Below are 13,202 nucleotides of genomic sequence, written 5' to 3' on the forward strand. Positions count from 1 at the left end.
TTAGGAGACATTTTTGTATATTTTCCACAGCTGGTAGTATCGTTTTCTACATGCGCATGCGCACCAGATTACACTTTTGTTGCACCTTACCATTCGCTGCCTCAAATTCAAAAACATTATCGACGTACAACTCGCATATTAGGTATCATCATCCTGAGAAGGTTTTGTCTTTGAGAAAAAGGTGACATGAGGTGAATTCTAACAAGGCTGATAAAACTGAACTTCAAGACTCAAAGTAAGAACATGTTCACAAGAACACATTAGATACTGAAATAAAAACAGTATAAAAAAATATAATAAGCAATATTTATTTGTACTTCTCTTAATCTTCTCAGGCCAGAAGCAGGTGTGTCACACAAAGCGGCCCGCCTTGGAGTAGAGATGAGCAGAATGATTAGACACGCTGTAGGTGGCAAACACTGTCTTCATCGGCTGGAGAGGAGGAGAGGAAACACAGAGAAGGAAGCAGAAGGAGGGATGTAGAGAAAGATGTACACAATTAGGAACATATCTATATATAATAAATCCACCACCCTCTTCAAATGTGTGCTATTTCATTCATTTCAGAATGAGTCTTGTGCAAACCAATCATGGACCCAGAGTGGATCTTCTATCTATCTTTATTCAGTGGCTGTGAACCTGCTGGAATTACATCTGGATATGTACTGAATGTTTCCAGCCACCTGACAGGCCAACATGTATTAGAGTTGTCAGGGGGCCATGCGGTGAATTGCGATTGAGGCTTTGAATAGTGGCGGCCAGGCGAACACGGTTTTAGGTGGACAGTTTTCATATCATTCTAAAGAAAAAGAACATTATCCAATGAAGATGGCTGAATGACACTAAGGCTGTCAAGACAGTTTGTTCTGGCTTTCATAAATGGGGATGAAGGTGCACATCCATCCAGTATGATTCACCGATACACTCACCAAGACCATGTGTAACTTCCTGCTGTGTGTGTGTGTGTGTGCGTGAGTGTGTGGATTGCTCTTTTCATGAGTGACTGTGACAGTTTTCTCATCAGGCCCTGAAGCCTCCTCGCAGTTAGAGACCATGTACAACTCAGCCCCCAAACAACTAACACACACCCTCACATGAAGGCATGCTGTACTGGGTGGCGGTGTAAAAGAGAGACTCTCCTGTAAACTACAGAGCACCTGAGACACACTTGGTACCACACATGGGAGTGTGTGTTTGTGCGTCTGCACCGGCTGCTGGAACTAAGCGGGGCTCTTAATCACGGTTGTAACGGGCAACATTACCGGCAGCGGCAGCAGGCTAATGATGAATGCCCGAGTCTCCGTGCAAACCCTGACCTCCTTTTCTGCTGCGATGCACAAAAAGCTCTTGCTCTCTCACCAAAACACATACATACACAAGCATTTGTGTACACACAAACAGGAGTACGTTTGCACCAACACATACATCCTGACAAATAAAACGCACATGGATCAAAATGATTGCACACACACAAACACACACAATATTTCTCAAGTATGGCACTGTAAGAAGACCGAGAGAGATACATTAAAAAATAAATGAGAGAGTGAAAGGGGGGCAGAAAGAGAAGTGGAGATATAAGAATATTAAATGAAATGTAAATGAGAGGAAAGGAGCCGGAGAAATAGAAATAAAAGAGAGAAAGAAAGATCAGTACATGAGAGAGACAGATGGTTAAAAAAAGAAGCAAATGAGAGAGGTTTTACAACAGAAGGAGTGAGTAGTTATAAACGAGTGTAAAGTTTTGATGAAGGACAAACTAATGTCAGGGATTGGGGCGGTTCGGGCTTCCTGCTCCCCGGCTACCACATGTGATCTCGCCTGTCACTCACACTCCATCGCCATGACAATCATTGTAATGCCGTCGCCTAGGGGCGGGGACAAGCCTGTCCTTGTAACAAACAGAACCCCTCCGAGATCTGACGCCGACAACTGCCGAGAAGATCTCTCACACACACACACACACACACACACACACACACACACACACACACACACACACACACACACACACACACACACACACACACACACACACACACACACACACACACACACACACACACACAAACACACACACACACACACACACACACACACACACACACACACACACACACACACACACACACACACACACACACACACACACACACACACACACACACACACACACACACACACACACACACACACACACACACACACACACACACACACACACACACACACACACACACACACACACACACACACACACACACACACACCACACACAACACACACACACCGGTGATGCCACACAAATAGAAACTCACAAAAGTTGAAGCACATTCCTGTCTAAATTCAGCTACATTTTTTAGTAACAATGATGTGATGTGATGTGTTACTGTCATGGTGTCCAGAGCATGCTACACGTTTTGTCAAACACATTCATTGTGTACGGTGCAGCATGTACTGCTGCATGTGCATCTGGTATGTGTGTGTGTGTGTGCGTGTGGTGTGTGTATGTGTGTTTGTGTTTGTTTCTGTCTATTTGTGTGTTTGCTTCCACATGTATCCATTGTAAGTATTAATATAGTGCATGTGATTCTGTTATTAGTGTGTTCATATATCATATGTGTGTGTAAGAGGGATTTGAAAGAGAGAGAGAGATATTTTTTGTGTGTGTGTGTTTATGTGTGTGTGTTAGCCATGGGGCAGTGAGCAGACTTGTCAAGCTGAGGAAGAGATGGCAAACTGGATGGTGATGCCAGCTCTGTGTGACAGCTCCTTCACACACATATGCACAGGCTCGCACGCACGCCCATACACACAAGCTATAACCCCCGAAACCTACCCTAGCCCACACTCTGGAGCTGTGAAAGCTGGGACGCAGAAAGAAAACGAGACTGGTGGAACCTCCTTTTATCTGGAGGCTGATTGGTGTGTGTGTGTGTGTGTGTGTGTGTGTGTGTGTGTGTGTGTGTGTGTGTGTGTGTGTGTGGGAGGTGATGGGCTTGCAGGGAGGGAGGGAGGGGGTTCAAAATGTCACATCAATTTGTGGTTGAGCTGTTTCTGAAAGAGGCTAACCCCACTGCCACTTAAGCTTAGCACAACAGTGAACAGCATACTGTCGGACAGGACACATACAGTACATACAAGTACACACACACAAACACACACTGTATACTGTCTGCAGTTTGAGGGGGTGATGAGGGAAGATGCTACCCCCCTTGTTAGCAAAATGACCAAACTGCGCCCCCTTGGTAACCTGCCACCCCCCTTTCCATCCCTCAGTAGCAGAGAGGGTGAAGAGACATTGGTTGCCTAGTTAAATAAACGCAATTGTAGTCTACCTGCCTCATTTTCTTTTTGTGATTGAGGTTTGTGCATGTAAGAAACTTTGGCCTCGAACATGGCTCTAAAATATCAGTTGCCTAGACCTAGGACATGTGTCGCTTCTTTATGCTTGGAAAGTCAGTCTCGTGCTGGGTGTCTGCTTTTGTACCAACTTTCAAGGACGCAGAGGCAGCTTGTGCATGACATTGGTAGACCATAATTACAAATATTGTCCAGGCATGGATAGTAAAGATCTTGGTAACCCTGCATTAAAATGATTTAGTTCTTCATTTTAATCATATATTTTTTCGAGAAAAAGGGAAACCTATTGGTGGGCTGTGATTGGTTGTTCCTTCTCGCATGCCATTTGGTGCATGTTGCTGCATTCTCAGCAGAAGTTCTAAAAGGGTGCAGCCGTCGAACCATAAAAAATAGGCACTTGTGTCGGGGCCTAAACTCTGCTGCGTAATGTTGAATCCATGCGCTGTCCGTGGTGCTGAAGATGAAGCCGGATTGTTAATGGCATTTTGTCTTTCTGCAGAACATTATTATTTCCGTACAAAAGAAAATCACTCAGCACCATGCGCCGTAATTTGACATACAGCAGGGCTTGAGAAATGGAATACAAGGCAAACTATCACTACCGGACTTGATGCATGGAAGGACTGCTTCCAACATCTGCAAAGAAAGATAGTTTAGCTGAATGTCATTTACTGCAACTCAATCAAAGCGTTTGCCTGAAATTATATTTTGGTTGGTTGTTCTATTGTGCCTCTGAGCCTAGAGCGCAAGCTGCCAACTGAGGTGAGGTTGCTGGTTAGAAGCCCCCAGGGGTGACCTGGCCCAGGCCCCAGACCACTTTAACCACTCGTCTCCATTAACAGCCTCCCAGATATCATTATGCTCCCTGGGGACCAGGCGTGCTCTAACCAACCATTTACCCTCTCCCTCTCTCCTCTATTTCTCCCTCTCATCTCTCCCACTCTCTGCCATGATGTTACTCAATGAAAAAAGACAGCAGGGAGAAAAAAATATGAGATTGATTTATTTGCTTCAGTGTTCTTTGGGATGGAGTCCTCTCCCTCTCTTTCTCTCCCATTCCTCTCTTTCTCTGCAAACTGAAACCAATTAGCGAGTAGAGCACTTGTAGCGGGGAATGTAGGGCAAGCGAGGAGTAATAAAAAAGTATTGACTTTTCTGTGACTGTACGCGGCGTGAAAGGGGTGCCGCGGCCTTGTCCGACATGAAAGGAGCTCCATTAATTTCACTTATTTCACCCAGGCCCCTGTCAGGAGGCCCTAATGCGTCCCAGGCACACTTCTCACATGCAGACACTCAGACAGCGCAACGCAGCTCGAGCCTGGTTACCAAATGAGTTTACATTATATATCAGAGCGAGGGAGAGAGGAGAGCACTACAGAAAGGAGTCATTTCTAATTCCCTGGTTGAGACACAAAGCGAGGCCTTTCATACGTAGCTAATTTTGCCCAAGTCTCACCTCCTCATCCTCATCATGAGGAGGTGAGACTTGGGCATTCTGCATCACGTTAAGGCCACAGTACCAGGAGATTGACCTACAGTACCACACCATATCAGACTGAGAATAAGATATGACACTCCAATGTCCTAGTACATGGGATATTTATTGGCCACAGAGTAACAACGAGGAGATCAATTGGAGAATGTGGCTGTTGGCAACAGTATAGTGGCACACCATACCTCCATTCAACTTGTACAAAGAGCCATGAAACCTTCAAAAGCAAGTCAGCAACCTGCTACTTCCTGCTTATGTGAGGGCCTTAGGACATATGCTTTGTCGTCATGCAACTGAGATCTCAAAACATATTGCACACATCTCAGCCAACAGTTCAGTGGAACGCTTGCTTGTCACACTTCGTATACAGTCAATTCATTCCCAATGTTCTCTTCAAAATGACTCCTGAATTAATCCTAATTTAGTTAAGCTAGTACGCAATGAGAGGCTCCATGAACCTTTCCAATCAACTCCTTAGATTGACCTACTGTCAGCTAAAGTCCTACCTGGAATTTTAGCATCATTGTGTGTGTGTGTGTGTGTGTGTGTGTGTGTGTGTGTGTGTGTGTGTGTGTGTGTGTGTGTGTGTGTGTATGCATGCATTTGTGTGTATGCCAGAGATAGACGCACCACAGAAATATGTGTGTGTGGGTGTATGTGTGTGTGAAAAAGAGCGAAGAGTGAGAGGCTATCTGCAGACAGAAACTAATCAGTGTGTGTGAGATAAGAAAGCAGCCTTTATGGTGTATGGTAATCAGCCCCCCCTCGGCCTGCCACCGCCATGCATAATCACCACGACTTATTCACATGATTGATGAAATATGCGTGTGTGAAATCCGAGCTGCATTTGTTATCATCCTGTTTCTCCTCTCTCTCCCCCCCGCTTGTTTCCTTTTCTCTCAATCTTTTTGTGTCTCTCTAAACATCTCTCCCCTGCTCTGCAGTGGTCAAAGATGTTTGGGACCATGTAGAAACTAGAAATTACACACACAGCATGGGGTCCCTCTTGAAACTATGCACATGCACACTCACTCAACACATACTTTCCCCTAACAAGATAGTAATCTGATGCACGAGAACATCTTCTGAGGAAGAATATGAAGAGAAGGAAAAAAGAATAGATAAGCATAAGAAGAACAAGTAAACGAGAAGACACATTTATTGTTCTGTCCTGCAGAGAAGTGTTGGCTGAAGAGAGATAGAGTGATAAAAGGACCGAGATGGATAGATGCTACAGAGAGCTCTTGTCATTGACAGTCATTCGCATGAATCAGGGAACAGATGCAAAAATCCAAACTGATCAATATAGAGAAACCAAGAAATCATTTAAACAAAAAGCAGCAGCAAGTCCATACAAGGACACGACTACTGAAGAATGAGCGGCGCCGGCTACAGCTTACAAGTGTCTTAAAGGTGGGGTAGGTAATTCACTTCAGAAACACTTTTTGTTATATTCCATGGAATGCTCTTAACATCCCGATAGCAATGAATATATTAAATGCTTTGACAATAAATACATAAAAAAATGTCATCTGAAGCCGTAGTACTGTAAAAAGCACGACCAATCATCTGAGCCGGCCCGGCTAAAATAACTGGATGGCCTACCTGCCTGTCAGCCTTCCATCTGTGCACAAACTTATCTCGTGCCCTCATTGGTCATGTGTGCGTTCGTGTGTGTTGGAGGAGGGGCTCTGTAAGGAAGTCTGAAGGAAGGGGCAGATTTGTTTCGGTTCTGTACTTTCAAATTCTAGCGCACTCGAGCTGGTTTCTCCATTCTTACCTACCCTACCTTTAAGTGCATACTGCAGTAACAAAAATGAATACCTTGAAAATAAATAACTGTGAAAGCAGTCTCATACATGATATCACCAACATCCAGGTTGTTTCCATCAGAATGACTTAACAAACATCTTCTGCCTTCAGAGGTCTTGTTAGTTTTACAGTTTTCTTTACACACTTTAAGTTAGTTATGAATACTGAGCTGTGCTTAAACCCCCCATTATGACGTTGCAGTACCATCCAAGGAAATATACAGCAAAAATGATTTGTAAAAAAAGACATTATAGAGTGTAAACTGTTTTGATCACTTCAGCTTGATCGTTGTTATTATCATGGTTCATTTCACTTTTGCTTAGCCATGAATTTGCAGGCGGGAATCAGCTTAACCTGCTCAAGTGGTTGTTAAGTGAAACTCGGCACCAAAACTCATGAAGATGGTCCAGCCAGAGGACTGGGCAGAAGACGGTTGAGCATTAAGAACTGTTGCTGCAACTCAGCGTCATCCATCAAGGTGCAGTGTTGTCTAATGTAGTGTAAATAATGTGAACACTACATGATGGTCATTAAGACAAAGTATAAAGTGATTCCTGCTGTGATAACTATCCAGAATTGTAAAATCCTATTATTATCAAACTCTGTCCCGTGTTTTCTTTTCCAACAGGCCTTTCAATGTATAGCTGTACTTAAACTGCTCTTCGTGTATCATATTTCATTGTCCTACTGATACCGTGTCCTCACCAGCTTTCAGTGTGAATGCCTGATTAGAAGGGTAAAAAGGCTTTGGCCCAGGACTTTCAGGGCTCATGCTGATGCACAATGTAGGATAGTACTAATAGACACACATCTTGGGACGAGAGCTAGGACTAGGACTGATTTGGGTTGAGAGTGGGCCATGGGGGAAGGTGAGAGCTGAGGCTGGGGGTAAGATTAAGACTGAGGCTGGGGCTGGTGAATTAAGGCCCCCCGAGCTTCAGGGCGCTATTACAAATCTATAATGAGAAACGGAGAAGAGGGGGGCTTGTCTCTGCACCTCGGCACACCTTAGATTAAATATGCACAATTCCCATGCAAAATGGGCCAGGAACAGCCGGGACCAGCATTGCTGTCTAATCCCCTGTGCTGGAGTTGTTTCAGCCAGGGTTAACAGGCTCATCAGTCAACACAGACTGCTTAGCACAGGACATCAAGGCCATTTGCAGGTTTAAGTGTTTGTGATTGCTTCCCTTTCCAGATCCCAATGCCGCCCCAGCCCCCCACACACACTCCCCGTGCTGGCTAGTGAGCACATGAGGCTGCAATAAGACACACAGAGGCATGCACATTTATCAACCATCTAATAGCATAGGTAAAGATGTGGCCTTCACATAAACTTCAGGCTGCTTAAGTGTACAAAACAAACAAATCCAATCACAACCAGAAACATTGGAAAAACCCACATACAATAACATGTGATTTTGCCCAGAGGTACAGCTTTTGTCACAGAAACACACGTATTTGTTGTTGTTGTAAGACAGACAGACGCATGAATAGACACTGACAGACATAAAACAAGAGCAAAGAAAATATTCAGGAGAAACTGAACAAGTACCATTGTAAAGGAAACAGGCAATGTAAGAGAATCTAAACACATCTTCTACCTGCTATTAGAAAATATATTCTTTCGCTTTTTTGAATGCAAAACACACATGTAAGTATGTATCCTGTCTGCCATATCCTCTGTGCGGTCTACACCACAGCTCCATCCCAATCCATTTGCATTTCACAGACAGGGTTGACTTCTATCACCAACACACCACTGCATGAGAAGCCTGTCATGTTCCTCAAGTATATCTATGTGTGTGTATGTTGGGGGGGGCAGGAAAAAAGTTGCAGCTAGGTACTGCAGATGAAGAGGACAGGGGAAAAAGAGAACAAGTGTGAAAATAAACAAGACAGCAAGTGAAAGAAAGAGTGATGGCAGGAGATAGAGATAGAGAAAGGCAGTGATTATACCACACTACATACAGTACGGTTCAGTGGAGCATATCTGCACAGGGACAGGCGCTCCATTAAAAGCACAGACATCCTTATCCTGCTTGTCTGCCTGCTTTCTCTTACATCCATGTATACATGGAGAGGAAACTATCGAAATAAACAGACAAGCAATCTCCAATCTCCAATTGTCCATTTTTTTTTCATTCGTTAAATATTGATCTCGTTAAAATTAGCTATCCCAAAAATAATCTCTTATAAATAATGTATTTTATTTTATAACTATATATTAATTCACTTTATAGTTATTATCTAAAGATGGACATCACTTCATTTTCGCTAACTCTTTATTAATCTTGATGTATCATGTCTGCTGAATTCTATCACTTGAGTCTCACTAACGTCATGCATACATAATTCAGGGTTTGAAAAATGTCTCAGGGAAAGACTAAACCACTAAACCCTAACCCTACTTGAACTAGACACTAGAACTAAGCTGTATTATATTAATGTTAACAACAAGATGAATGCCAATTAGTTACTTGAGAAATAAAAGTTCTAAGGTTCATCTGTGCTTTTGTCTTGTTTGTATGTTTCCACATCATGGATAATTGGTTTCAGACTTGCAGAAAAGGCTTTTGATTTACAGGTCTGAAGGTTGCATTGAGGCCTAAAGAAACAAATCCAAACGTACTACTGAATCCTCAACAGCTTGTAATAAATTCCTTAGATTAAGTTAGAAAATTGGCCTTAAGTGACCTGAGTGAATCTGGTCAAGTCAGGTCCAACAGCTCTGAACATAAATATTAAAGTCTGGTGTCATGCTTTCTCTTAATTCACACCAAAACATGATCACTAATCATTTAATTGAGAGTGTCCATTTCATTTCATAACGGCCCGCATTGTTACTCTGTATGCAGGCCTCGCAGTGCAAAATGCCACCGTAATGGAAGCAAGGTGTTGGGTTAATTGATAAATCTGAGGTCCTGAGTAGGAAGGAGTGTGGCAGGGAGAATGTTTTACGGCTGTGCAAATGAAGGGGCTGCAGAGTTTTACACACGCCGTAAAACGGTTATGGAGAATTAGCGTTCTTTCTTTCTCACCGCAGTAACCCGGACACTAATGCAGCAGAGCCGGAGAGATGGATGGACGTGATAACGTAGGAAATACATACACAGACACATAAAAGGCGAACCCATATGAGTTCACGCATTTGCTAACCCTGACCCACCTAATTCCATTGTCTCTACTTGTGGCCTATTTCAGTTTAGGGTATTAATTGCTAATGAATACTGTTCCCATTAAAATGATCAGTTGTATGCATCATGGTGATATATTATAGTTGAGGTCATTAAGTGAGCCAGTATGTGTGTGCATGTGTGCCGACACACTTTTCCTGCCCCCATCGCCTGAAGCTTTGCACCCACAATACAATAATGATAACAATAAAGCCACACCAGAGTATCTTGGAGAATGGTGTGTGTTGTGGCGAGAGGAGGTAACAAGGACAGCGGTGCTGCAACATTAGTATCTGTGTAGGAAATTGACAAATGGTCTGTGTATATGCATGCATTCATGTGTGTGCATGTCATTGTATATGTTGAAGGAAAGAAGGGATGCCTGTGCAATCGTGTGTTCTGGTGTGTATCAGTGTGTGTTGGTTCTGATCAGACACTAGCTTTTGAAAGTTGTGACAGGTGTCAGTCTAATGCGAGGGGAAAGAAAGGCTTGGAGCGCAGACAGACACAGACGTGACCACTCAATGTAGTGTACTTGATTAGCACGTAGCCTCCTAATTAGCTATCCTCTATGGTTACAGGCAGTACCGCTGGTGACATGGCTAATAACACAACCACAAAATTAGCATGGAGAGAGAGGGCTTTCCCATATCTGCATTTGAAATGAATCATTGCTGTTGCATTCAGCTTGTGTACAAGCTAAAGAGTATTTTATCTAACAATGAACAGTACATTGCTGGCTGTATTAAACAGATATTAAGTCACTAACTCACAAAAAAACAAACCTTTTACAATAAACAATTCACAAAGTAATCACACCCAAAATGAGAAAGAAAGGGCAGGAGGGTAAGATGCAGCACGGTAACCCATGTAGGTAGAATACAAACCAGTATCACTTTTTTCGGTTCGACAAATATAGGCAAAGCTAGAAGAGACTTACATGTCAGGCTGATTTCAGATTAGGATGCTTTAAAATGATTTTATAAGAGATTAGGGATGGAGATGAATAAAGGACAGAGCTGTCAATCTAATCTATAGGAACCTGGAAGGTAAAGGCATGGGCACATACTGTAAGAGCTGAAGAAAGTCAACCATTGCCAAGCCCCCCTATGAACCCCTAAGCCGAGGCCATATAGTTCTTGGAGAGCTAGGGATTGGCATCTATGTGATTTTGTCTGGATGTGTGTGTCCTGACATGCTGGGACACATTTGAATTGATAGATTTTTGACTGCGATACAGATGGCTGAGGTCAATAAAAGTCCAGGAGTCATGGGCTATTTCTAGGGCAAGCTTTGAATTTGGGATGCTGAGTGCATACTGCCCAGAGCTGTGATGGTCAAGCCAGAAAGCCATAGTCTGGAATTAGGGAAAAAAACTGGGCTATGTTAATGATGAGGCTTCAGGCTGTGTAGATGGCTGAAGCACGGCTTAGGGTGATGATTACAAGCAGGGCTAGGTAATGTGGCAGAGGGCTGGGTGAGAGGGCTGTGGCTAGGGTTTGAAAATAATTAGGAGCATGGCTGGATAACATAGCTAGATAATGTGGCTGGGGGGAGGCCGGCTGGGCAGGGTATGAAGATGATGAGTACCAGGGCTGAGCTGTCCACTCCATTGGCCCTCTGAGCTGTGACAAGAAGCTCTGCTGGCTGCTGCCGTAGCTGGGGGTGATGCCAGCGATAGGACTAATGCACTAATTACCACAGAGAGGGAGAAGAAAGAGAGAGTAAATAGAGGTAGAGAGAGATACAGAAAGATGAAGCGTCAGACCGAGAGATGTAAGGGGGGAATCTGAGGTCTGATGAGCTCTGAGTGACAGCAGTGACACGACGGGGCTGAGAGCAGGCACCGCTATCTTCCTCATCTTCAACATCCTGCACAGCAGCGTTATCACTGAGGAAGTGGAGGTCAAGTTTAGCCAGCATGTATGCATGGCTGTATGTGTGTGTATCTATTTGTGTATGTGGGTGACTTCATGCATGTGTGTTTTTGTATGTGCATGTGCAAATGTGTATTTGTAAGATATGGTTCAGGCAAATGGCAAGTAGAAAGCTGTCATTCTGCAGCATCCATCATAGAGACAGTTAAATGATAGGAATTAGCTATAGGTATGTGTTCCCTAAAACACCGAATTTAACTGATATTTTGGTGCACTCTTTGACCACTGTGATGATGCAGAGAAATGTTTGGAGAAGCCTGTCCAATCAATGTTTTTATCTTGCATTAGATAGAAGCATGTGTATACCATGAGCATGGAGTGATGACGTGATGATATAAACCAATGTCAAATTATCAAACGGTAGAGACATTTCTATCATCTCATATATATATATATATATATAAATACTATCTAGCAATGACATTCACAAACCTTAAAATGTATTTGTTTTTGTTCGGTTTGTTGAAGTTAGGGTAAATTAGAGCTGACTTTGACATCTGTTAAACACCTGAAACTGTTGAAACAACATCCATAACATTCATCTGGCTGCTATTTAGAAATTATTTATCTATTGATCTAATATATCATATTCCAATAACTTGCATATAGACTCTTATTGCACTATTTCACTTTTTAAACTATTTTTCTTTTTGTATTTACTATTTACTAGCACTATATTTTTCTGTTTACCTGTTTTATTGTGTTGCACTGTTGGAGGAGCCTGTGACCTAAGATTTTCATCGTCATAACTACACTGTAGCTATGTTCGTATGACAACATAAAAACCTTGAACCTTGAACTTGCGGCCTTCAATGCGTTTCAGCTATAGCAACTCTCTGCGTGTAGGGTCTCTTATTTAAATGGTGAGCTAAATGATCACCAATGGCTTTAATTTTAATAGCCTCAGCGAAACCTTCATTTACAACACATGCTCAAACACAAAGACCCTACATGCTTTCCATCAATATATTATTTTTACAAATATAGCATACACCTGCACCAAGCAAAACCATTCTTACTCCCCCGGCCCCTGCTGTCAGCAGCAGGAGACCCCACTCACCCGCCCACTCACTCCACATACTTATTTATCTCCACTTCCTGGGGCCGTGTTAGTTCATTCCCCTGTCGCTGCTCTCTCCTTCTTTCCCTGCTCCTCTCTCTCTCTCTCTCTTGTTTCACTCCTCGTTTCCGGGCAATTGGGTCTGGGTGCTGGTGGTGGGGGGTAAGAGGTTGGGGTGGAGCTGCTGGGAACTGTGTGTGTGTGTGTGTGTGTGTGTGTGTGTGTGTGTGTGTGTGTGTGTGTGTGTGTGTGTGTGTGTGTGTGTGTGTGTGTGTGTGTGTGTGTGTGCGTGTGTGCGTATGTGCGTATGTGTTTGTGTGTGTGCTGGGAAGTGAGCTAATAAAGGACGGTGATCCATGAAA

General features: G+C 43.3%; 1 protein-coding gene across 1 annotated transcript in view; it reads right to left on the reverse strand.

Moving 5' to 3' along the window:
• Positions 1 to 322: 322 nt before the first annotated feature.
• Positions 323 to 13,202, reverse strand: part of spata17 (spermatogenesis associated 17) — a 34,706-nt gene continuing 21,826 nt past the window's right edge. Inside the window, exon 10 of the mRNA XM_034117102.1 lies at positions 323 to 432. The gene's annotated coding sequence lies outside the window, so the exon portion shown is untranslated. The remainder of the gene's footprint in view (positions 433 to 13,202) is intronic.

This window comes from Trematomus bernacchii, unplaced genomic scaffold, assembly GCF_902827165.1.
Source record: "Trematomus bernacchii unplaced genomic scaffold, fTreBer1.1, whole genome shotgun sequence".
Taxonomy (NCBI): Eukaryota; Metazoa; Chordata; class Actinopteri; order Perciformes; family Nototheniidae; genus Trematomus; species Trematomus bernacchii.